Here is a 26267-nt window from a genome sequence, read left to right on the forward strand (position 1 = left end):
TTTGGTGACTGTGGCCATTGCTGCTATGAACATTGGGGTACATCTGGTCCTTCTTTTCACTGCATCTGTATCTTTGGGGTAAATACCCAGTATTGCAATTGCAGGGTCCTAGGGTAGCTCTATCTCCACAGTTTTCCAAAGTGGCTGTACCAACTTACATTCCCACCAACAGTGTAAGAAGTGTTCCCCTTCCTCCACATCCTCCCCAACATTTATTGTTTCCTGTCTTGTTAATCTTTGCCATTCTAACTGGTGTAAAGTGGTATCTCAATGTGGTTTTGATTTGAATTTCCCTGAAGGCTAGTGATGATGAACATTTTTTCATGTGTCTGCTGGCCATTTGTATGCCTTCCTTCGAGAAGTGTCTGTTCATGTCTTCTGCCCATTTGTTGACATGATTATCTGTTTTTTGGGTGTTGAGTTTGAGAAGTTCTTTATAGATCTTGGATATCAGCCCTTTGTCTGTAGTGTCATTTGTGAATATCTTCTCCCGTTCCATGGGTTTGCTGGTTACCATTTCAGCTTGTGAAAGTTTTCATAGGAGCACTCTACCCTCAGATAGTGGGAGACACCTGCATCTCAAATTGAAGGGATTTGGTGAAATAAAAGTTTGGGAGACTGAACACCAGGCCAGCTAGCCTAAAGTTTCTGCAGGTGGCAATATCTTCATGATGTTACCTCGGTTTAGATACAACCAGTCACCAATGTGATAGGCCAAGAACTTGATTTGGCCAAACATGCCCAGAAGGGGTTCGTCTCTCAGTGGTGGGTCCAGTTATCCAAACTCCTGGAGGGCAAGCTATATAATCAGAAGTCTTGTGTGTTATTCTACAAGTGAGTGATATCCCTCATGCAGACCACAAATGCTTGCATTAGCGTGATACAGTACTTTGGTGCTTCAGTCTTCTGATCTGTGAAATGGGGATAATTACCTATGTCTTCCCAGAATTTTAAAATACATGTGCAATGCCTGGTACAAAGAAGGGCATTACTAAATAATTAATAAACTAAGAATTAATCAGCTCCACATTTCTCATTATTTCAAGTTCACGGGTTTGTTTCTTGGGTCAGAGTAGAACTGTGACACGCAGATATGAGGCCCTCATGGAGTAAGCTCCTCCTACAGCATAGAGTAAGGGGCACTGAGTAGAAAACACACCCTTTTGGGTCTGCGTGCCTGTCAGTCCCAGCCAGTAGCCAGTCCTTCACCCACCCCCTTGTGGTGCTCTAAGATTGGACTGTCCCTATGTGATAGTGACAGAGAGCAATTTCATGCTTCACCAAAGGAATGATAATGTGGAGAATTTTTTTTTTTAATGTGTTGTGTCTTGGGGTTGAATCAGATTAAAATTGCTTGGGCTTCTGGGCAACAACTTGTCTTAGATATTTTAATTTAGTGTTTTGGTCACAGTCTTGTTGTTAATATCCAAATCAACCATACTTTTATTACCAGACACTTTGGCAAGCTAAAGATCAAAGTAAAACATAACAAGTGAACCAGGAATGTTGCACTATGATCCTTCAGTTTGAAACAGCACTCACCGTCTCTCTGGTGCTTTTCACTCTGAGGAATGGGAGCCATGAATGATAAGCCAAGGAAGAAGCCATCTGGGAACAGAACAATTTCAAAGTACTTACTATAGTTCTTCCTATCTAAACCATCTCACTCTGGAAAGGGGAGGTTGCAAAGGTGCTGGAAGATAAAGAAGCTAAGGAAAGGACCACCAGCCTGTGCCTTGCCTGTGTGCTCTGGGGTAAGCAGAAGCATGCTGACAATGTCCATGATGAGCTGAATCCATGCAAAGGATATAAGGTGCTTTTGACCTTGAGCAATGAGGAAACACTGCCTCCATACACTGCATTTACTGCAACGCTTCCTAAAGCTTCCTCAACCACCCCACCCCACTGTCCCACCACCTAGCTTCTGCACACGGAGTACTCTTTCCCAAGCCCCCAACCATGCCCTGTCCTGCCATCCTCACAACTGGGAGAGGGAGGCCAGGAAATGAAAGGGACACTCTGATACCATCATGACACCTCCAGGTCATAAAAGCAGGAAGAACATGGAGCCAGGGCTGGAAACCAGGTTTCTGGTACTGAGACCCCAGAAGGGGGACCAATCTGGTTCAGACCATGCAAGAGTGAGGGCAGTTTCGAGTCTATGATGCTCACAATCATGGGGAAGAGGAAAGCAACCCCCCACCCCAAACCATCCAAAAGGAGGTCAGAAAACATTGAGATGAGTTCACACCCTGTTCTCCTTTCCAGAAGGTGAAGAATGGACATTTACAAACGGAGCTTTGGTGGTTGAGAACCATGGGGGTGAGGGAAGGAATCTTCCCCTCTGCTCTTTCTACAGGACAGCTCAGGGTGGGACCACCACCTGGTGCCCTGAGGGATCACCCTGGACACCGACCAGCCACAGGCTGCCAGGAAGCACTGAGGACTTGCCAACATTGTCACTCCTGCTTGCCTGCCTTCTTCCTCCCTCTTCAGTCCTGTCCCCTTCTTTCTTTCTCTTTCCTTGATAACTTTTAAAACCTTTCTATTTTAATACATTTCAAACCTATAGAGACATAGAAAAACTAGTATACCAAACTCCATTTGACCAAGCTTCTGAGATATATTTCTCCCACTTCCCTTCATTTATGTGCACAGCAGCTCTACAATTCCTTGTCCCTGCACACCTGCTCTTTGGGCTTTGTTCCCAATCCACTGAGGAGATTCTGGCAGATTTTCTTGGAGTGAGGAGGCCTGGGTATGAGGTAGAGGAGTGCCCTGATGGACAAGAAGAGGAACATAAGCCAAGGAGAGGGTCCTAGACGACAGGAGGGCTGCAGGGGGAGTAAAGGTTCCAGAAAGTGCCTCTCCAAGCCTTTCCAAGTATTTGACGCAATCTAATAATAGTGGACCTAACCCAGAGATGAGTCGGGTAAGCTGTTTCCTCTATTTTGAAGACCTCTAGTTTCAGGCAGTAAATCTTGTCTTCAGCTGGGGATACGTCTGGTTTTAAATTGATGGGCAGGATGGAGTTCCAAATGTCTTTCTTCTTTCCTCATCCTCGAGGTCAGATATGAAAAGAACAACCAGGCTGTAAACCTGAAACTTGGTGAGCCATACAGCCTGGAGGGAAGAGGGGAAAGCAGTGTGTGGGCAGAATGCGAAAGACTGAGCAGAGGATGGTGGGAGTCAGAGGAAGTTACCACGTGTACTAGGAAGACTTCCTGGAAGCTGGGGTGACCAAGCACCAGTGTGGGTTTTCAATGAAGGACTCACATTTCCTTCTCTGATGCCTCTAAAACAGAATGTGTCACAAAGTGACAGTGAAAAGCATCGAGTCCAATCCTATCCAGAAAGCTCATGTCACTGCCATTAGGGTGTCAGGAAGGTGAGTGAATCTCCCTACACGACAGTGCCTCCAAACTCCGGAGGTGAGCTCCTTCGTGACACGTGCCTGTCCTTCAAGCAGGGCAGTTGTTGGCCCTTCTCTCTCCCCACGTAGCTCTGTACCTGTGCGAAACGGAAAGTCTCCGGCTATAAGCTTCCAACGGCGGGCGCATTCTTGTGCACCTGTGTGCCCGTGAGACTTGACCGCGTGGTTGAGGCCCCACCCAGTGCGTGTTCCTGGAGCGGGGCCACCACCGTCTCAGAAGCAGAAGGCTTCTGGTGCTATGCCAGGGAGTCAGTAGTTTTTTTGCAACTATTTTATGCAAACAGTAAAGAAGTCAGGTACTCACTGTATGCACAGGTACACCTACATTTTAATTCACAGATTTAGAAATAAACTATACACACGAACATATATGTACACATATATACATATGCATATAATATACATTATAGCATGTATATAAGTCGCCAATAGAACTTGCTGGTTTTGCTCGTTCCAGTCAAGCCGAATGGCAGGAAATTGGGTGAGCCCTTTCTCCGGAGTGGTTAGTATTGCTTCAAGTAACCAACTGGTGTTTGTAATATTGGATTTTTAATTCCTACTCCAGAAGAACATATCGGTTCACAAATGCTAAATCTAAGAAATGAAGTCAATTTTGGCAGATGGAACAGTTTGCTGTTGAAACAGCTTGACTCTGTCATTACCTGCAACTCTGTCACCTGTCTTTTTGATACAAACTCTCAGCCAGATGGTATATTTCAATTTCAATAACTTTATTGGCAATGAAAAAATAGGCAAGAGCCGCCAAAAGTAATATGTCAAGTAGCTGTGTTTAGAAACAGGTGTTACCCCACGTGTCTGAATTTCTAAGAAAAGTGAGCTGAAGAAGACCAGATTTTTTATTTCTCAACTCAGGCAGGACTCTTGGGGGGGAAATTTTTTAATAGAACAGAATTGGGAAGCTTTTTAAGGGAGTAAATCTTTATTGATTGTTTTCCTTAGTAATGCCTAAAATGTATGGCACGCTTATTACGTGCCAGCCTAAGCCCTTTTCAGAGTGCAGGGGTTCTCTGGACTTGCATATGCACTCTCCATATCACCAAGGAATTTGTTTCAAATGCACCTTATTGGGGCCAGGCAAGACCTTCTGAATCAGAGCTCCGGGAGCAGGGAGGTGGCCGGCACCACAGTCTGTTTCAACACAATTTGTTCAAGGTCCGGAGAGTTAGACATTCTCATCTGTGGGAACCACAACCATAGCTTATCTCTCTGAACCTGACCATTGATCCGGTTTTACCAATGGGGAAACCGGTGGGCTGTTCTTTACCTAGAAAGGAGATTCATTGCATTAGGAGCCAGGCGTTCTGGTTTAATCCCTGGCCATGCCACTTCCATAATGCTGTAAGGGATAGTTCACTGAAGACTTTTATATTTGCAATGAACCAGTATTGCGGAGCAAGAGCAAGGATGTCTTTGAGCAGGAAGAGAGAAGAAACACAGGGAGCGGATGGAGAGACCCTTGGGAAGACTGGCAAGGGCTGGAGTATAGCAGAGCCACAAGCAGCCATGAACCCCAGGCTGCCCTCGGACCTGGATTACACTTTGTGCCCCAGATGGATGGGCTCTCACAGAGGCTTTTGGGGCCAATGTGGATGGGACCTACTTGTCCCATCCCTTGAAAAATCTGCTGGCTGTAGAGGAGGTGGGATTTAGTGCTAGATCCTTGGGAGACCCAGTGTAACATGAGGATTCGGCCACTAACCTCTGTTCGATGCTTGCTTCTTCCCTGGGACACACACACAAAATATTAAAATGACAGAGGGCTGAGGAGAGGGTTAATTCCTTGGACAGGCCAGTAGCCCATTCACTGCTCCAGAGCCGTGCACGTTTGTTGGGAAACTCTAATCTTTTTTTTTTTTATGATTTTATTTATTTATTTGACACAGAGAGACAGGGATAGAGGGAACACAAGCAGGGGGAGTGGGAGAGGGAGAAGCAGGCTTCCCACCAAGCAGAGAGCCTGATGTGGGGATCGATCCCAGGACCCGGGACCATGACCTGAGCCGAAGGCAGACGCTTAACGACTGAGCCACCTAGTCACCCTGGAAACTCTAATCTTAAGTAGTTGAATTATAGGGCTCCACACATACAGAGTCTAACATAGACTGAATTTTTGATCTGACCAAAGAAACAATAATAATTTCTAATATTTGGAGATTTTTAAATATATAAAATGTTCCCCCCAAAATTGTTCTTCTTTCTTTCTCCTAGCCATCTGTTGATATATTCTTATTACCATTTACAGATGAGGAAACATACATGGATTCGGTGATGTGTTTAAGATGGGACAAGTGAAAGAGGATGTCTTCTACTCATAGGCTCTCATCCCCTTTTCTTTGTCCTGCATAGGGCCCAGGTCAGGAACTCTTACTACCAAACTCAGGATTGTGTTGTGTGTACAAATTCCTTTTCACAGGAACTATGATTATGGTTCAGGTCAACCCACTAACTGGCTACACTTGATCTAGTTATGAGAAAGAACCATTGGTATTTTAAATATTATGGGAAGTCCAAAATAACCCCTACCCCCAACACTCACAAAGTGTCTGTTTTTATGTCTACACATGTTACCACCATCCTTTGGAGGAAACCATAGGACATTACTTACTTAGGATCCTTAGTTTCCAAGTGCATCTTTGAGAATTTTATTTGTGCATTTAACTGTTAGAGCCAACTTTTTTTTTGTTTTCGCTTTCAGAACTACTTTAGAGGTGTTGCGTCTAAGACAGGGTTTTTAATGTCTCTGAACCATGCCTGAAAGATTTTGCTAGAGGCACAAAGCATATGGCGCTTCTTTAAAAATGGATATAGCTTGATATTTTAATGAAATCGGAGACACTTAGCACTTTTTCAAGATGCTATAAGCAAGACCTGTCGATGCCAAGTTCTTCCAGGTAGAATATATGACGTCCCAAGTAGCCTCACCTGGGGGGCTCCCAGGACAGCTGTGTCTTCCTCACATCAGAAAAGAACCTGATGCCACACCTCCAACTTCTCAGGCTGCAGCCCAGCTGCTTTGCAAAAGCTTTTTCCTCCTTGAACATCACATCTACAGGCGCCCTTCCCCCACTTTTATTTGACTTTCTCAAAAACCAATTTTAAACTTCCTTCCGTATCTTTTGCAAATTTTCTAACATTTCATGCCTCTATTTTGGAAAAAGAAAAATGAAAAGCTAAATCTAGTTAAAAATGTGCCTTTTTGTTTGTAATAAAGACTGACACAGCTTATGTATTTGCTTAAAATTATTTTTGATGATATCTTAATGTTTTCAACAGCTTTATTGAAAGAGAATTTGCGTACCATAAAATTTGATCATTGTAAGTTCATAATGCAGTGATTTTTAGTCAGTTTATAATGTTGTGCAACTTTCCCCACGATCAACTTAGAGCATTTCCACCACCTTGAAAAATATCCTTCCTGTCTATTCACTGTCATCTGATTGAATTGTTTAATAGTGATTTCAGTTAATTTTCCAAAAATGAGTTCCCCAGACCACCTAAGAACTTGACAATTCTAATGGGGAGCTGGTCACTCTAGAAGCTCAAGACCTTACGTTCTTGCCCAGGCCCATGACATATGGAAGAACGTAGCATTGAAGATGCTACCTTCCTAATAAAGAGGAAATATCATTGAAATCACTTCAGTCCTTCAGCCTGGCCCATCTTGACATTCATGACCCTAACTTTACAAGTAAGAGCTGGTTAGGGAGCAAGGACGAGCTTAGCTGATTCACCCAGGCCTCCACAAAAATACTAACCAATTCATATAAGATCAAGATGAGGGAATGAAGTAGAGGAGGGAACAGGGCCTGGGTAATTCCCAGGGCAACTCTTATGGTCCAAGCTCTGCTTCTTAGCCTTGTCACCTGGAGAACAATTCCCAAATTTTCAGCCTCTGATTCTTCTTTTGGACCTACTGCACACCGCCCCCACCCCCCAACTCTGGTCCCAGCCCAAGTGCTGTTGTGAATATTAAATATTTATAAAAGCAGCTTGCAAATCACAGGGCACTAGGCAAGGTCAGGGAGGGAACTCTACCAGGGAAGATGGCAACATGCTAGATCTGAGGGATAATCCCAGCCAATCGTGGGTATGTGGGTCCCCAGGAGTGATGTCTTGAGGTTCTCCTGAGGGTTTTGCTTCTAAGTACATTCCATTTCGAATATTTGACATTTATGCTTTGCTAAGAATTTCTTGACCCTGTCACTAGTGCTCTTGGACTCCCCATGAGGTCGCAGAGGGTGTACATAGTAAAGCTGGGACGCACAGCACCTGGGTCTTTCCTTTTAAGTTCCTCCAAAGTTGGACCTCTGTGATCCTTCTCCAGAAGAGGGTGAGAACCCCCATGTGGTAGAAAGGATGACTCTGGAATTTCAACCCTTTCTCTTAGAAGAGCTTAAGCCCACTGGCTTTTAAGGTGCATACTATGACATGAGCCAATTTGTCTGTGACCTTGCTCATTGTTAATGAGCTAAAAGGGTCTATTTAGAAGTAAAAGGACCACAGAAGAGTTTGATTTGGTCCCTTATAAGGAAAACACAAAATCTAAGGGGGAAGTATGCTCACTTTCACTTTTTGGAGTTGCATGTTAAAATCAAAGTCTCAAATCTTTAGAGAAGCATTCATTGAATTCTTGGGTAAAATAATTATTATTAAAACATCTAGGGGCACCCGGTGGCTCAGTCAGTTAAGTATCTTCCTTTAGCTCAGATCATGATCCCGGGGTCTTGGGATCGAGCCCCGGCATTGGGCTTCCTGCTCAGTCGGGGGTCTGCTTCTCTCCCTCTGCTGTTCCTGCCCCCCACCCCGACTCCTGCTCTCGCTCTAACTTGCTCTCTCTCAGTAAATAAATAAAATCTTTTTAAAAAATTATTAGAACATTTAAGAAGGTATTTGTCAACCTGTAAGTTTTTAAGCCCTATATAAATTTCTCGTGGACAATTTCAAATGAGCTGGCTTGCATATGGCTCTCCTGATGTTACACAAACTTAGGCTACCTATACAGTGGCTATGAATACAAAGGTGATGTTTCACGGCTTCCTGGTTTGAATGCATGTAACAGCAAGTGCCAAATTGGAAATGTTCCTGCTTGAGTAACATGTTGGATAGAAACTCATTGTCTCCTGAGAAGCAAAGCCTCTCAGGTCCAAGATGTTGGGGAATGACTTGGAGAGAGGAGGTTTAAGTGGAATCCTCAGAGTGGGTCGGACTCAGCATTCGGTCTTCCTGTGAAGTATTTGTCAGTAGCTCAAAATATTTCCATTTTATGAGTCTCAAAATCCTTATCTGTGAAATGGGCATAATAATGCCTGTCTCTTCAGCTTGTAAGAACTAAATGAGAAAAAGCTTGGAAAACATACACATTTTGTCTTTCACTGACTCTGAGAGCCCCTGAATTTAAGATGCTTCATCACCTTGCATACGCTAAGGAGGTAAAAACACTGCCATGTGAACCCCAACTCAGAGTCAACAGTGGTCCTGCACCAAGCGGGAATGGACACCAGTGCCTCCCCTTGCTTTCTGATTTCTTTCCTCTATCACTCTGGTGTGTAATGGCTTGCTTTTTTTTTTTTTTTTTTTGGTCATATGTCTTCGTAGCAAAGCAACACAGCTTCATATGTATATTACAAATACTTAAAATTTTCTATATATTGTGATGTTTTGACATCTTATTTTTTTTACATAGTGTTGGATTCCCCCCTCCCCAAATTTTTATTTAAATTCTAGTTTGTTCTTTAAAGACCTTCCTGGCTGGGGATATATGCCTCTCTGGGGCCACCCACTTCTTAGAGACAGCGAAGAGCCAGGCAGGTAAGCAAACAGACTGATCCGGTTTAGGGCCTTCTATCTGGCCCTTACAGCCCAGGAGGCAAGATGCCTCTGCTTTAATCATCCCAGGGCCAGGTGCCAGGCAACGAGAGACCACCATTACAGCCCAAAGCCCACTAATATTATTCAAACTAGCCAGTCCTCTGGTGTCTCCCTTGCCCTGCCTTGCCCTTCCTGGGGAACCCCAATAAAGACCATGGTCTAAAATTCCCCCATCTTCTGCCTTCTGACCACCTGCTGTCTTCTCCATGTCACTCCTCACGGCGCGCCTCCTCTGTCTAGGACCTGTGAGTATAATAACCTGTTTCCTGGAGCCTCTCTGTCTCCTTTAGTGGCCACACCTGACTGAACTTTTCGTAAAGAATACAAAGAAATCTGTGTGTAGGTTTCCTCCTTTCGATGGTCCTATAAAGCATTTGGTTTCTATGTGATGAAAAAATGTGGAATTCAAGTAATTCCTGGGATGACCCATCTTCGCTTTACTCGTGTGAAATGTACACCCCGCTGTGCTGTTTTTGTGTGTAACTTAGCATGCGTGCCTGGAACTTTCTATTGTGGCACAGAATTAGGATGTCATCTTTTTGAAAACAGTTTAAACGGGGTAGTAGCAACACTGTTCATTGCAGAACCATACACTGAAGTGACATGAACCACTGTGACCAGCTCCCCCCACCACACACACATCATGGCACGTAGATGACAACTACCCGGCCAAAAGCCGGGTAAGATGCACCCCAGTTTTAGAGATGTTAAAATGTGGGGGGGGGAAGCAAAACAAATCATACAAACAAACAAAAAATGTGTGTCTTAGTACTGACAGATTCTTTATTTGACCAAATTCTAGTCATGTTCCTGAACCTTCTCCAGCACTCATCTGTGTCCTTCATGTCAAATCCAGTTTTAGCAAGAACCTGGCTAAGTCTGTTCAACCAGAAACCCCAGCCTCTATATCTGGTGACCCTCACTGTCTGACCAGGTTCCTCACTCTCCACCCTTCCCCAAGTGATGATGTTTGGTTGTCCCAAACTGCCTTCAGCAGGATTCCTGTTAGGTGGGCTTAGCCAGAACCCCCCTTAGCACTAATGTTTCCTCTCAGTAATTTTTCACCCATTCAACCCACTCTGTTCCCAGACTCTAAGCCCCCACTTCTCCTTGTTGCATGAGAGGCTGAGTGCCCTCTCTCCCCCCATGGCAGACTCCCCCTGCACTGGTTCCTGCACCCAATTCAATGGTCCTCAAGAAAGTCTGGCTGACTGTCTTGAACAAGCACCATTCAATATACCATTGACCCTTGAACAATACAGGTATGAACTGTGAGGGTCTTTGCAGAATTTTTTCCATAAATACAGGATGGTACTGTAAATGTGTTTTCTCTTCCTTATGATTTTCTTAATAACATTTTCTTTCCTCTAGTTTATTTATTTTAAGAATACAGTATATAATACATATATAAAATATGTTAATCGATTCTTTATATTATCAGTAAGGCTTCCGGTCAACTGTAGATTATTGGTAGTCAAGTTTTTGGCCAGAGTCAAAGTTATATGCACATTTTTTACTGCATGATGGGGAGGGGGTCAGCTCCCCCAATCGCCTGGCTCTTCAAGGGTCAAATGTGTGTCATTTTCATCAGTACACATGAGCTATGTTAGTAAGTGCTCTGTACATGTTAGAAAGAGACAAACTTGCATTTTCACTATGCTATTTTCTCTTTTTGTCAGTACACACACACACACACATACACACACAAAAGAACTTGGATGTAAATCCTGCCTTTGGTCAAATTTCTAAAGCCATGGGCAAGAAATTAATATATCCATTTATTTAAGAAATACTTATTGAGCGGTTGCCATGGGCAGGTGTGAGTCATTCAGTGGTGATCTCTGCCTTTTGGGAATTTATAGTCTAGTCTGTTTTTCTCCAGATGTGATCTGCGGATGAGCTGCACAAAGCTGGCACGGGCTATGTGTGAAAAGGGCAGATCCTGGTGCCCAACCTCAGACCCATTCGAGCAACATCTCTGGTTGGGAACCAGGAATCTGCTCCCAGGGGACTTTCAGTGCCCCAATCTTTGAGACTGGCAGTGGATCGTAACAGATAATAATAGAGAAGCAGACGAGGGGCTTGGCTCTGAAGCATTATTGCACCATCTGCCTCCCCTCCCCCACCTCCAGGGCCAAGGGAAACTGTGATCAATGATACAGTCACGTACCTGTGCCAGACTCCCAAGGAAATGAGAAGATTTGAAAGATCATAACTCACAAGGTTATGCTGGGGCATTCATCACCTGCTTCTCCTACACTGAGACAGGCATGCTGAATTCTACTGTGCATACTGTCACTGGTTAAACACAAAATGTTAGCTAGAAAATGCTCACATTAGGCTGACATTTGGGTGTTTGCTGATGGCGGGAAGATCACATCCACTGGAGAGTTCCTCTACCATTTCGACTCTCCAGACACACCCCAGCTAGAGGTGGGATTCCCTGTAGTCTAGTGCATCAGATGGTCATCTGAAATCAACCAGAAGCACCCTAACTACACGGTTTGCTGCTCCAGGGGTTAACAGGTTTTCCAGGGTTTGGAAAACCTCTGGTAGTGTTGCCCAGTGGGCTTTGGAGTCAGTTTTTACAAAGCTGAGTGACTGCCGGAAAGCCCTTGGGTTCCCCAGCCTCATTTCCTGCTGTATAAAATATGGGCAATTAAATTCATTATCCAGAGTGTTATAAGGAATCAGTTAAATAAAGCAGCCTATAAAATGCTTAAAAGAGTGAATAACGCGGTGACTACTATTATGATGATAGAATTTCCTTGTCTCCTCCTGCCTGTTCTCCTCCCCTTCCTGCTTCTCCTCATCCCAGGCTCTGAGGTCCTTAAAGACCTGGTGCTCCCAACCTGCCAGGTGGTGGGGCTGCTTCGCTTGAAGCATAGACTGACTTTGACCTGAGGTCCTGTTGATGCCTCTTTGGCTCTGGAGCATCTATTAGTTACTGTGGCCACTGTAGCAAATTGCCACATGCTCGGGTGGCTTAAAACAATAGAAATTTACCCTCTCACAGTTCTAGAGGCCAGAAGTCCGCAATCAAGTTGTCAGCTGGGCTACGCTCTCCCCCCTGAAGGCTCTAGGGAAGAATCCCTCCTTGCTTCTGCAGTTTCCGGTGGCTTCTGACGATCCTTGGTGTCCCTTAGCCTCATGAGGCTACATCACTCCAGGATCTCCCTGTCTTGAGGCTACGTCTTTAAATGTGTGGTTACTCTGCTCGGGGCTCCAACTTCTGTGATTGCCACAGGTATTAATCAGCATTTATTTTTTGTTTTATCAAGTTTTTAGGAAAACATTTGATGTCCTGTAAGACCTTGATTCAATTAGGAAGAAAGCGGAAAGCGTGAGGGACAGGATGGAACAAGGGGTGTGCTATTTATCTTTTATGTAGTGAGGTATGCTTGGCAAATAACATTGCATTTGTTTCAGGTGTACAAATAATGATTTGATATTTATATATGTTGCTAAATAGTCGCCATGTCTAGTGAATATCCATCAACACACACAGTTGCAATTTTTCTTCTTGTAATGAGAATTTATAGGATCTATTCTCAATAACTTCCAAACACAGGTGTCCCCCGCTATCTGAAAGCAGTGTTAGGATGAAACCTTTCTTAAGCTGAAATAATGTAAAGTTTAGAGGTAATTATTGCTTTATATGAAAAAAAAAGTTCACCATTCCTAGCCCCCCCCCCCATAGCCTCTTTTAGGCTTTTCTGACACGTTAGGAACAGATCTTGCTAATAAAGGCAAAAAATAAATCAAGATAATGCATAGATGCTCATAGACACAGTTCAAAGCTCTGGCCACTTGATGCTGAGATACTGAGTATAGTTCTGGGGAAGGAGGTGGGAGGTGCCACTCTTCCCAAGAGGGCTAAACACTGTCTCTGTAGTGCTGCAAAACAAACACTGTCCACTCTCACCACCTTTATTTACCATAGTACTGGAAGCCCTAGCCACACCAATCAGACAAGAAAAAGAAAGAAATGGCATACAAATTGGTAGGAAGAGGTAAAACTGTCATTATTTGCAGAGGACATGATACTCTATATAGAAAATCATAAAAACTCCACCAAAAAAAAAAACTACTAAAATGAATTCAGTAAAGTCGCAAGATATGAAATCAATTTACAAAAATCTGTTGCATTTCTAGACACTACCAATGAAGCAGCAGAAAGAGAAATTAAGAAGACAATCCCATTGACAATTGCACCAAAAATAATAAGATACCTAGGAATACACCTAATCAAAGAGGTAAATGACCTGGACTCTGAAAAGTATAAAACACTGATGGAAGAAATTGAAGACGACATAAAGAAATGGAAAGATATCCCATGCTCATGGGTTGAAAGAAAAAATATTGTTAAAATGTCTATACTACCCAAAGCAATCTAGAGATTTAATGAATGCTATTTTTGCTTTTCACCTTTATTTTATAAAATGGAAAATCCTCTTCAGATTTCCTTCAGTTAATGAAAACGGACTAATGCCGATCTTTCGTAAAAGTAGAGTGACGTACCACAAACTTGAAAGCAGGGGATTTTCTGTATACGATATGGTATTATTAACTATGGTCACTATGCTGTACATCTTCAGGACTTATTTTGGGTAGTTTTATAAAAGTGCATTCCCGGGCAAGCCCCAACCTCTGGGATCAGCACTTAGGGTGAGGTCTAGGCCCTGTACTTCCAGCCCAACCCAAGTGCCTTGGTGAGATCTCCTGGCCCACATTATTCCTACAGTTCCTGTAGCAGATCTGCAGTTTGCACTGCACTAGAGCTGACCCCCCAGTTCTGGGAAGGAGCAGCCTGAGAGTTATGGGAAGAGGGTGGTTCTGGAAACCAGGAGGAGGTAAAGTTCAATATTGGCTGCACTTTGATGATGGTGCCTCTCCCCAGGAAGACATGATTGGCCAGAGGTGAGGCCTGGACACTGGGGTTTTTAACCCTCCGCCACATGCCCATCCCTCCCGGGGTGATATCTTGGGAGGTGGCCAGGAATGAGAACCCCTGTGATAGCAGATATCAAATAGGGTGAAAGTTTGGAACAAAACAATGGATTTGTCCTTAGGAAGCAGCACAGCCCCATGAGAGAGGGGACTCAGTTCAATGTGGAGAAGGGGGAACATATTAATTAGATTTTCTTATTTTCTATATTCTGATGTTCTGACACCTGGCGCCTTGCCCACTCACCCTGGGGAAGCTGCCCCTCCCAAGGCTGGCCAGTTCCTAGAGATACTAAACAACTCACTGGTAAACACGCTTTTCAAATACAAATCACTCATTCAGAGCCCATGGCCCCTCTTTTATGGGGATCCCACACTCTGGGCTACTGTCCACTTGCTCTGATTACCCCAGCCACGTACTGGACAACCAGGAACAGCCCTTGTGTCCCAGAGCCCAGTCCTAAGCCTGCTCACCCTGTCTTTCCCATGTCTTCCCATGGAAACCACAGTAAAAGCTCTTGCCCACTACTGTGCCCCTCTCCCCTCTACCTCCTAGCTGACCCTGGTACTTTCCTAGGAGGCCTCCCTTGGTGCAGTATGCCCTTCCTGTTGGGAACCGAGAGCAATAAACTATCTTTTCAATGGCAGTCATCTCTTCATCTGTTGGTCTCAACACACCTGATAATAAAAGTACCCCTATATCTTTTTTTTAAAAGATTTTACTTATTTATTTGACAGATCACAAGTAGGCAGAAAGGCAGGCAGAGAGAGAGGGGGAAGCAGGCTCTCTGCTGAGCAGAGAGCCCGATGCGGGGCTCAATCCCAGGATGCTGGGATCATGACCTGAGCCGAAGGCAGGGGCTTTAACCCACTGAGCCACCCAGGTGCCCCCAAAATACCCCTATATCTTAAAACAAGGAGTTGCAAGCTCAGTTCTCAGCATGGCCTTTGCCCCAGATACAAAACAAAGGGAGCATGACATCTGTCTCCTGTGGTTGTTGCGGGACCACTAAGTAGATGGAGCTTTGGAAATGAGAACCAGAAAACATAACGTGCATTCATGACTTGACCATCAAAATTAACGTCACAATGGAAAACATACGATATTAAGCACATCATTTCCTTTAAAAAATATGGTAAAACACACAACACATAAATGTTACCATCTTACACATTTTTAAGTGTATAGTTCAGTATTGTTACCGACAAAACTAACACTCTGTACCCACCTCTCCATTCCCCTCCCTCTTTGACAACCACCTTTGACAACCACCATTCTACTTTGTGTTTCTCTGAATCTGACTAATCTAGGTACTCCGTATAAGAACACTATTTTCTTCCAATGCATATTTATGTTCTCATAGGAGTGGGTTGGGTGGAATAAAACAAGCCTAAGAAGAAGATCGAGGGGCTCAGGATTTATTTATTTATTCTTAAAAATTTTTTTTAATTTCTTTTCAGTGTAACAGAATTCATTGTTTATGCACCACACCCAGTGCTCCATGAAATACGTGCCCTCCATAATACGCACCACCAGGCTCCCCCAACCTCCCACCCCTCACCCCTTTAAAACCCTCAGATTGTATTTCAGAGTCCATAGTCTCTCATGGTTCATCTCCCCCTCCAATTTCCCTCAACTCCCTTCTCCTCTCCATCTCTCCAAGAAGAACTTAAACAATTCATGGAAACCAATGAGAATGAAGACATTTGGGTCCAAAACCTATGGGATACAGCAAAGGCGGCCCTAAGGGGGAAATACATAGCCATCCAAGCCTTCCTCAAAAGAACGGAAAAATCCAGAATACACCAGCTGTCTATACACCTTAAAGAACTGGAGAATCAAGAACAAATTAAGCCAACTCCACACACAAGAAGGGAAAAAATCAAGATTAGAGCAGAGATCAATGAGATAGAAACTAGAGATACAGTAGAACGCATCAATGAAACTAGAAGCTGGTTTTTTGAGAGAATTAATAAGATCAATAAACCATTGGCCAAACTAATCCAAAAGAAAAGAGAGAAGGCCCAAATTAATAAAATTATACATGAAAAGGGAGAGATCACAACTAACACCAAGGAAATAGGAACAATCATCAGAAGTTATTATCAACAGTTATATGCCAATAAGTTAAGCAACCTGGATGAAATGGATGCATTCCTAGAAAACTATAAACTTTCAAAATTGAACCAGGAAGAAATTGACAACCTGAATAGACCGATATCTAATAAAGAGATTGAAGCAGTGATCAAAAACCTCCCAAAAAACAAGAGCCCAGGACCTGATGGATTCCCTGGGGAATTCTACCAAACTTTCAAAGAAGAAATAACACCTATTCTCCTGAAGCTGTTTCAAGAAATTGACGCAGAAGGAAAACTTCCAGACTCTTTTTATGAAGCCAGCATTACCCTGATCCCCAAACCAGGCAAAGACCCCACCGAAAAGGAGAATTTCAAACCAATATCTCTGATGAATATGGATGCTAAGATTCTCAACAAGATCCTAGCAAATATGATCCAACAGCACATTAAAAAGATTATCCACCATGACCAGGTGGGATTCACCCCTGGGTTGCAAGGATGGTTCAGCATTTGCAAATCAATCAATGTGATAGCAAATCAATAAGAGAAGAGAGAAGAACCACATGGTCCTCTCAATTGATGCAGATAAAGCATTTGACAAAATCCAGCATCCGTTCCTTATTAAAATGTTTCAAAGTATAGGGATAGAGGGAACGTTCCTGAACTTCATAAAATCTATCTATGAAAAACCCACAGCAAATATCATCCTCAAAGGGAAAAAGCTCACAGCCTTCCCGTTGAGATCAGGAACACAAGGATGCCCACTCTCACCACTCTTGTTTGACATAGTATTAGAAGTCCTAGCAACAGCCATCAGACAACAAAGAGAAATAAAAGGTATCCAAATTGGCAGTGAAGAAGTCAAACTCTCTCTCTTCACAGATGACATGATACTTTATATGGAAGACCCAAAAGACTCCACCTGCAAACTACTAGAACTCATACAGCAATTCAGTAATGTGGCAGGATACAAAGTCAATGTACAGAAATCAGTTGCTTTCTTATACACTAACAATGAAAACACAGAAAGGGAAATTAGAGAATCGATTCCATTTACTATAGCACCAAGAACCATAAGATACCTGGGGTTCAGGATTTAAATCTGAATGAGGCTGCTGGCACTATTGCCTAGACTTTTCCCCAGAGCCTGGATTGAGCCAGGTATTAGCATAGCTGACTGTCTCGTTTAACCCTTACCACAAACCCCCAGGTGGGAGTCATTTCTACTTAGATTGAATAACTTCCCTGTCCAGGGTGGCAGGGCTGATAAGTGGCTGAGTGGGTCTTTGAATGCCTCTCCAGTTAACATCCTGTTTCATCCCTGGGTGGAGGGACACCTAGGTTGTCATGACCTCTTTCTTGCCAGCTCACAGGCATCGTGCACTGTAGCCACTCAGGAAATGCCTGCCTGCCTGGATCTGCAAGAGTCAGTCCCTGGTGTGAACACTGCCACCAACCTACTGGGGTACCCTTGGAATAAAGAGCTGAATCTGGAGAAATGCCTGCTAATGCTCGTCCAAGTTCTTGTTCTGGAGAAACCATGTATCCAGGGAGTCACACTTCAAAGAAATTGCATCAGAGCAATGGTAATTATTGCTTTGAAATTGACTACCAGCCATTGTGTTCAATATCATACATGGTCCCTCTGAGCATCCGGAACAATTTGCTTGTACTTGTTTAATTTACAGAACAAATATAACCTGTTGTCACCTTAAAAGAATTGACTTAGAAATTACTCCTCTAGGAATTGATTCTTGGGAAACAATTATTGACATTTGCAAAGATTTAGCAACAAGGATGTTTACAGCAATAGTACTCGTAAAGGGCAGACGTGGGTTCTAAGTTCCGTGACAGTAAGGCAGTCAGAGGGGTGGGACCTGGAGTTAACCAGCTCTTGGGTTAAATATTAAATATTAACTCTACCATTCACAACTGTGGTGAAGTTGGATGAGCCCGTGCCTTTGGTTTCCTCATCTGAAAATGGGTACAGTAAGACTCCCTGTCTCCCAGTGCTCTTGGCAGAACACCACAGTGCCTAGAATATGGTGAGTGCAAGTCAGGCCAGTTTTTATTACTTCTGCTCCGCCATATAACATCCCAAAACAGAATTGCATCAGGCATAAAAAATCACACTGGAGACTCATATTCAATGGCATGGAAAGGGAAAGATATTCATTAAATATCATGTGGGAAATGAAGGTTAAAGAATAGTTTATAGAGTTTGATCCTTCATTTATAAATGTGTGCATTAAAAGAAAGACCATTCACAACGGTTCTCTCTGGCCACCTCCCTGCCTCTAGCGCCCACTTTCATAGCAGCCAGGGGCTCCTGGTAAAATGTAAGTCAGAACAAGTCACTTTTGTGCTTCAGTTGTTCCACGGACTACAAACTCACTCAGAAATGAGAGTGAAAGCCAAGCGTGTTACTGACCCTAGAAAGATCAACCTCCATCTCCAGCTTCCCTCTTATGTCAGCATCTCCCTCTTTTCCCTCCTCTGTTCCTCTGCTCCTCCACATTGATTTCCTCATGGTGCTGCCAACAAATGGGGTATCCCCCTGCCTCAGGGCCTTTGCACTTGCCTTTCCTTCTATCTGAAAAACTCCTGCCCCTGCTATCCTCATGTCTCCTTTCCTCACTGTCTTCAAAAGTCACTTTGGTGATGGTTCCTTCCCTGTCCATCATATCTACAATGTTAACAACCATCCCACTGATAGTTCATATCCTGTCTCCCTTCTAAGCACTTACCACAAGAAGACAGGGAACCTGTCAATGTGGGTCACTGTTTTATCTCCAGCACCAACTCCAGTTTTTACAACTTAGTAGTGGTTCAGTAATTGTTCACTGAATTTTCCTTTTCTTCCATTGCTAATCTATATGCGTGATGCTTTCTGTGGGTGACACACCTTGTTTTCTCTAATAAGAAAGGTCAGTTTGAAAAATGAGGAGCATTGTGCCTGTATGTGTCAGATTTGAACTCTAGAGACATAGATGTGTTGGGCAGGGATGGAAGACAAAGACCGTGAGATAGAGGGAGGGAGAGGGAGACCAACCAAACCTGCGATTTCAGGCCACTTCCTAGACGCAGCCAAGTCCTTTGCTAAATCAAGGGGCTGGAATTGAATACCGCTTCTTATTCAAGAAAGCCAGCTCACTGATTTAAACCTAGGGCCAAAAATATTTCAATACCAGCCGCTCCAACTTCTAATAATTTTCAACATATTCTTATTGTTCAGGTTTCTAATAACATCAAACACATGTCTTCTCCAGCATGAGGAATAAATTTAGTTCAAAAGCAGTCAAGATGGAAAACATTTGAAGTTACATGGCCCAGCCACAGGGGTGAGTCAGCCCCCAGGTTAGTAATTCCATGTGGGCTGTCCCCACGTTCAGCCAGAAGAAGAGTTTCATTTGCTATAACAGAGGCTCAGTTCAGATTTCTTGAGATAATGTTTAACAATCAGCTTGAACACACAAAACTTAACCTCATCTGAATAGTATTATCCAAAGGTCTGGAGTGTATGGGAGATGATGGCTTGATTCTTACTTGGAGGCAAGGATTATTCTAGAAAAGAAACAGGGAATGTCCCAGGATCTGTCTTTGCTTTCCTCATATGTCTTCCCTAACAGATTGCCTTTCTTCCAAGATTTCAAACACCCTCAAGATACTATTCAGTCTCAGCCACAAACCCAATCCAGCACCATTCCTTGAGCAACAAAGTCTATGGAAAAATCAACTGTTGGGTGTCTTATATCCAACATACCCAAACCAAAACTTGGTGCCCTCACCCTCAAATGGGACTCTCCCCCATTGCTCTGTATCTCAACAACCAGTGTCATGGTTCCTCCAGTTACCAAACAGAATCCTGGAGTCCTCCTTGACTCCCTATTCCCCACTTCATGCCACCAACTGTTCTCCATCTTAAGAATCTCAAAAATCAGCCCATTTCTCTCAGCTCATGTGGCCACTGCTTGCATTTGGGGCGTCCTCCTCTCTCAACCAGGTCATAACAATCAACCAGCCCTAGGGTGCCCCTACCCTCCTCACTCCCACCACAGCCCACCCTCCGCTGCAGCTAGAGCATCATTCCACAAAGGAAACTAGGCCAGCTTGCTTCTTGGCTTAAAGCTCATGCATGGTTTCCTACTAACCTTGGGATAAAGTCCAAGCTCCCTATGATTATTTACAAGGGTGTGTGGAGACTCTTTAGAAGATTGTAAAATCAATTTTGAGGGTCATAACCAGCACTGAAAAAAACAGAATAGAAATAGAATACTTTGTTCATGGTAAGGATAAGTGTTCTGTGAACATTGTTTCATACACAAATGTGTATGAAACATAAGTGTATACAACTTATGACTTAAGTTGTATTTCTTGCTGTGTGTTGCAGTGAAGAATAGTTTGAAAAACACCAGTAGACAAGACCCGTCATGACCAACTCTCCAGATTTCCCTCTGCCTTCTCCTTCTGCTTGCAACATTCTCTAGGTACACATAGTAGTCTCCCTGAAGTTCTTTGCTTGCCCTGCACCCCCTACTTACCCGAACTTAGCTTTGCATGGCTAGTTATTACTTTTTGGGTCTCAGTTTAAATGTCCCTTATTCATGGAAGGCTTCCTTGATCCCTAGGCAGGGGGATACGTCACGGACCTAGGTCCCCACAAAACCCCATATTTCCCCATTATAGCACATTACACTGTAGTGCAATCCATCCCACTTTGTGTCTGGTTTCCTGCTATTGACTCCATGAAAGTAAGAATTCCAACTATCTTTTCATTTCTGTGTCCCTAGCACACAGCAGAGTGCTCAACATAAAACAGGTTCTCAATGACTATGTGTAGAATAAACACACAAAGGAGCCCATTCATTAATTTCAGGGCCATCTATCAAAGGGGACTTGAGCCCCTCTGATGTCTATGACCCAATGGACATATAGAAACAAGCATGGCAGCATTATTGTCCAGAATTCAAAGATAATACATCCCTGACATCTACAACAGACTGCATCTTCCCTAGAGAATGGCTCACAACCAAGTTCATGAGTAAACCATCCTACAGGGTGCTCCTAGAGGAGGAAGGAAGATTCTTTTGCGCCCCAAGTAAAAAACAAACCCCCTCCAGCTCATGCTTCCAGCATGAAAATAATTTATTTTATATGAAAATTTTCTATGGAAATTATATTTTTATTCCATAAAATATTACATGTGAAATAAAGAGGAAACCCATGGTTTACTCTGAGCCTTAATATTTTGGGGGCAATGACAAGGTGTCATTAGCCCTAAGCCAGACACGGGGGCTTTGCCAATCTTCTAATGCATCTACCCAAGGAAAAAAAATACACTATAAATATCAGTTATTCACAACTCATTAATTCATTAATTTACAGTCATTCCTTATTAATTCTTTCTGAAGTCAAATTGGTATTGAGCAGAAGGGGAAGAGACTACAGAATTCTAGCCCCCAGGACTAGGAGTCTCCGAGCAGAGGCAGAGGAGGAAGAGAGCCTGGAAGGACGTTCTCCAACTTCTGCCTCCATATAGTGGAGACAAAGGGCTTTGGGGTCTGCTGGGCCCAGTCCTGAGCCTCGCCTTGCGCTGCTGCCTAGGTCACCCTGGTCAAGGCACTTAATTTACCGAAGTCACATTTACTTACCAGTAAAGAGGGGCAATAAGGTCTGTGTCCGATTCTGCGGGGACAGTAAAGACAGAACTTTGAGGCTAACTGTAGTGTAGGTTCTCAATATGGTGCCCATAGCAAGCAGGGTGGCTGGGGAAGTACCCTTAATCATGATGAGACATGGCAAGTGGGCTCTCTAAAACAGACAGGGTGGTCTCCCAAATCTCCAGAAAGCTTCACCAAGTGGGGTCATGGTAGGGGTGGGGAACTAGGATCAGGAAACTCTCACAAACCCGGGGAAAGGCATGGGTCAGAGCATCCGCCATTACAACGAAAAGTCACACTGCCCAGGACTAAGGAACTCAAGAGAACTTTTTAAAATCATTAAGCCATATGACATACTTTTTCATTTGTTTCTTTTTCTTTTTCCTTTATGTGTATTGTGAGCTTCTGTGTCTGGGAGTCATCCCCCCCAGCAATAAAAGTTTTCTTCAGTGGCTGCATCAGTTTGAGGAAATAATTATGGAGTGAATAACTCATGCTTTATTATTCCCTGTCAGCCCTCCAGTCAAGTTGCTTATCTGATGTAAATGCACCACGGGAGAGTCCCAGGATGGCGTGTTCTCCATTTCCTGCAGTGCTGGAAGCAGGGAAGGAAATGAGAGGGGAAGGCCGGGCCAGCTGGACCCAGGGAAATCGAATACTCATCGCCTTTGTTCAAAATAATTTTAGTCGATACCTTTGAGAAAGCTAATATAAACCATGCAAGGGAGCCTTTGCATCTCTTCAAACATCTAATATAAAACATGCACAAAATCATCATCGGACTTTGAAAGAAAGGTGGTTTGTTTTCCTCAGCGAAGTCTGGAGGTCATATTTTTAGGGAGTTTCTATAAGAAATTTGTGAAAGTGAGAAAAGTGAGGGACCCACTTGGTCCTTCAAGTTTGAGGTGAGGATTGGTGTAAAGTGGGGCTGATTGTATTGGGGTGGGGGAGTAGAATGAGTGGGTAGGTTTCCCTCCAGTTCACCAAAGTGGGTGTGATAGTAAATTTTGTGTGTCAGCTTGACTAGACCATCCCAGACTAGATATGGGTTGAACACTGTTTTAGATGTCTCTGTGACGGTATTTTTCAGATGAGATTGACATTTAATCCAGTAGGCTTTGAGTAAAGCCAGCTGGGCTCCAAAATGTGGGTGGGCTTTATCTAATCAGTTGAAGGCCATAAGAGTAAAAGACTGACCTTCCTGAAGGAGAATGCATTCTGCCTCCAGGCTGCCTTCAAACTTGAGCTGCAACATCAGCTCTTCCCTGGGTCTCCAGCCTGCCATCATGTCCTGCAGAATTCAGACTTATCAGCCCCAACAACTGTGTTAGCCAATTCCTTACAGCAAATCCACCCCACCCCCACCCATGCATCCTATCAATACTGCTTCTCTGGAGAACCCTGATAAATATGGGCGATGAACAGTTACCCAATCCAGATATGAAGAAGGTAGTCAAAGTGAGGAAGGAGTCATCGAGGGGGCCCTGGTAATTTAGATCTCCCAGAATATTTGTTGATGAGGGCAAGTGGGGTTAGGCTAACTTCTGAGTAGTGAAAGTCAAAAGAGATGCGTGTGTGCCCACGAAGCTGACGGCAGGCTGGTTCTGAAAGGTTCACGGTCTCACTTCTATGCCTTCACCCATTCATTCACATAACAAAATCTGACTACAAGACACTCTCTGGGTGCTTGGGATTCAGCAGTGAACAAAGCAAAGCCTGCCTTCCTCAAGCTTGCAGTCTAGGGGAAAGGAGACCATAAATAGATAATTAAGGATAAGAAGAGAAATAAAGTAGAAGGATGGAGTTTGGTGGATTGCTTATCCTGAGGGCCTTCGATGTAGCAGATCCTGTGCTAGGACAATGAATACTAGCCCTATACTCAGGGAGGCTACAGTGTCCTGCCAGAGGCCAACTACTTAACAGTAGTTTAGAGCATCAGCTCTGTAGGACGCCAGACAGCATCCTGTAGGGCCAAGAACCCTCCAACACTTAAGAATTGTTCCCGGAGGAAGTGGTCTCTGAGCTTCCCCACAGCTGGACTCCTCCTCAGGCCTTCTCTTTAAGGAACATTAGTGCACCTGTGAAGCCCTCCCAGGTGGGCTCTGAGGGGCTCCATCTTGGCTCAGATGCTCTCTGGGCCCTGCTTCCTAAAGTCTTTACCTATTGAGTTACTCTAGACCAGAAAGTGGCCTCCTTCCTGGATGTAGATTCACATAAGTCTGCATTGTTTGTTTCTAGTCAAGGTAAGAAACATGTCTGTCCTGTAAAGAAAAGCCCAGGGAATGGGGAAGAGAGGGGAGTCTAAAACTGGGGTTCCGGCAAGGAGGGAAAATTGGGCTGGGCTTCCACCTGCAGAACCCAAGTACTTCAAGGACGGTGGTCTCTGTGGTCGTCACAGAAGTCACCAGAGGGAAAAGTCTGGAGCTGGTTCTGCAGCGGGGGGACTCCTGAGCTAAACAGAAAGTGTTCTCTATTGCCAATGGCTTAATGGAAATAAGGGCTGCCCACACTGAGTGGAAAGTGATGGCCCTTCTCTGCCATTATTAACTGTTCCTGAAAGGTGAGTCTCCATCCAGCATTACTAACATTTGTAATTGGTGTGTCTTCTTCAGAGTCCTTTCATTTTGCTCAAGTGCCTGATGGAAATGCCCTCTTAATTGCTAGAGTTACAGTGCTAATAAGGCACCTCTGTGTCTCATGCGAAAGGACTGTGGGGGAAGGCCAGCTGGACACATGCTGAGCATTAGCAACACCTGCAAATGGAATTAATGATTGCACCCCGGCAAGAGCAGAGCCGGCAAGTGAGCAAAGAAGTGGCATTGTGAATATTTTATCTTCTGGACTAGACATTATTTGAGAGGAGGGGGTCATGTCTTTCTACATTTATATTCCTGCTACTGTAATTAGTAGAGAGATTTATATGTGAATAAGCAACATCAGTATTTATTAGATTGAAATGCATGATAGTGAGCTCTTAATTTTCTACTTTGATGGCAGGAACATTTGTGGATAACATGAGTAGAAGTAATAACAGTAACATAAACAATAACTATACCCTAAAGACCTAAACAGATGACCCGAAACCATAAAAGTCCTAAAAGAAGACATAGGGGGAAATGTTCATGACATTGGATTGGGTAATGATTTCTTGGATTTGACACCACCAGCAGAGGCAACAAAACCCAAAACAGACAAATAGGACTATATCAAACTTCAAAATCTCTGCACAGCAAAGGCTACAGTCAACAGAGTGACAAGGCAACGAATGGAAAGAGAGAATATTTGCAAATCATTTATCCGACAAGGTTTTAATACCCAGAATATATGGAGAACTCCCACAACTCAACACAAAACAAAAAAAATCAGATTAAAAAATGAGCAAAAGATTTGAATAGACAGTTCTCCAAAGAAATATATAAACAGCCAACAAGCTTATGGAAAAATACATAAGATCACTAATCACCAGGGAAATGAGAATCAAAACTATAATGAGATATCACCTCATACTCATTAGGATGGCTATTATCAAAAACCAAACCCCAAACCAAATATAACAGGAAAAAACAAGTGGTGAGGAGAATATTGAAAAATCCCTTGGACCCTTGAGCACTATTGGTAAATAGTGTGCTTGCAATGGAAATCAGGATGGAGGTGCGTCAAATAATTAAAAACAGAATTACCATGTGACCCAGCAATCCTCTATCTGGATACATATCCAAAAAACTTGAAAGTAAGATCTCATAGAGCTATTTGCACACCCGTGTTCACTGCACCATTATTCACAACAATTGAGAGATAAAAAAACAACCCAAATGCCCTTCGATGGATTAATGGAGAAACAAAATGTGGTAATATACATACAATGGAATATTATTTAGCCTTGAAAGATGAGGAAATCCTTTCATACCTACAACATGGATGAACCTTGAGGGTATCATCCTAACTGAAGTAAGCCAATCATAGTAAGACGAATACTGTATGATCCCACTTATATGAAGTATCTAAAACAAACTCGAAGAAACTAAGCAGAATGGTAGTTGCCAGAGCTAGGGTGGAAAGGGAAATAGAAAGTTGTTTGACGGGTATGGAATTTCAGTTTTACAAGACGAAAGAGTTCTAGAAACCTACTGCACAAAATGTGAATGTACTTATCGTGGTCGAAATGCCAAAAAAAAAAAAAAATGTGTAGGAGGACAAAGTTCAAGTTATGTGGTATTAGCACAATTAAAACTGGAAATATTTTACAACGAAAAAAAAAT

Source organism: Martes martes (assembly GCF_963455335.1).
Source record: "Martes martes genome assembly, chromosome: 9".
Lineage (NCBI taxonomy): Eukaryota > Metazoa > Chordata > Mammalia > Carnivora > Mustelidae > Martes > Martes martes.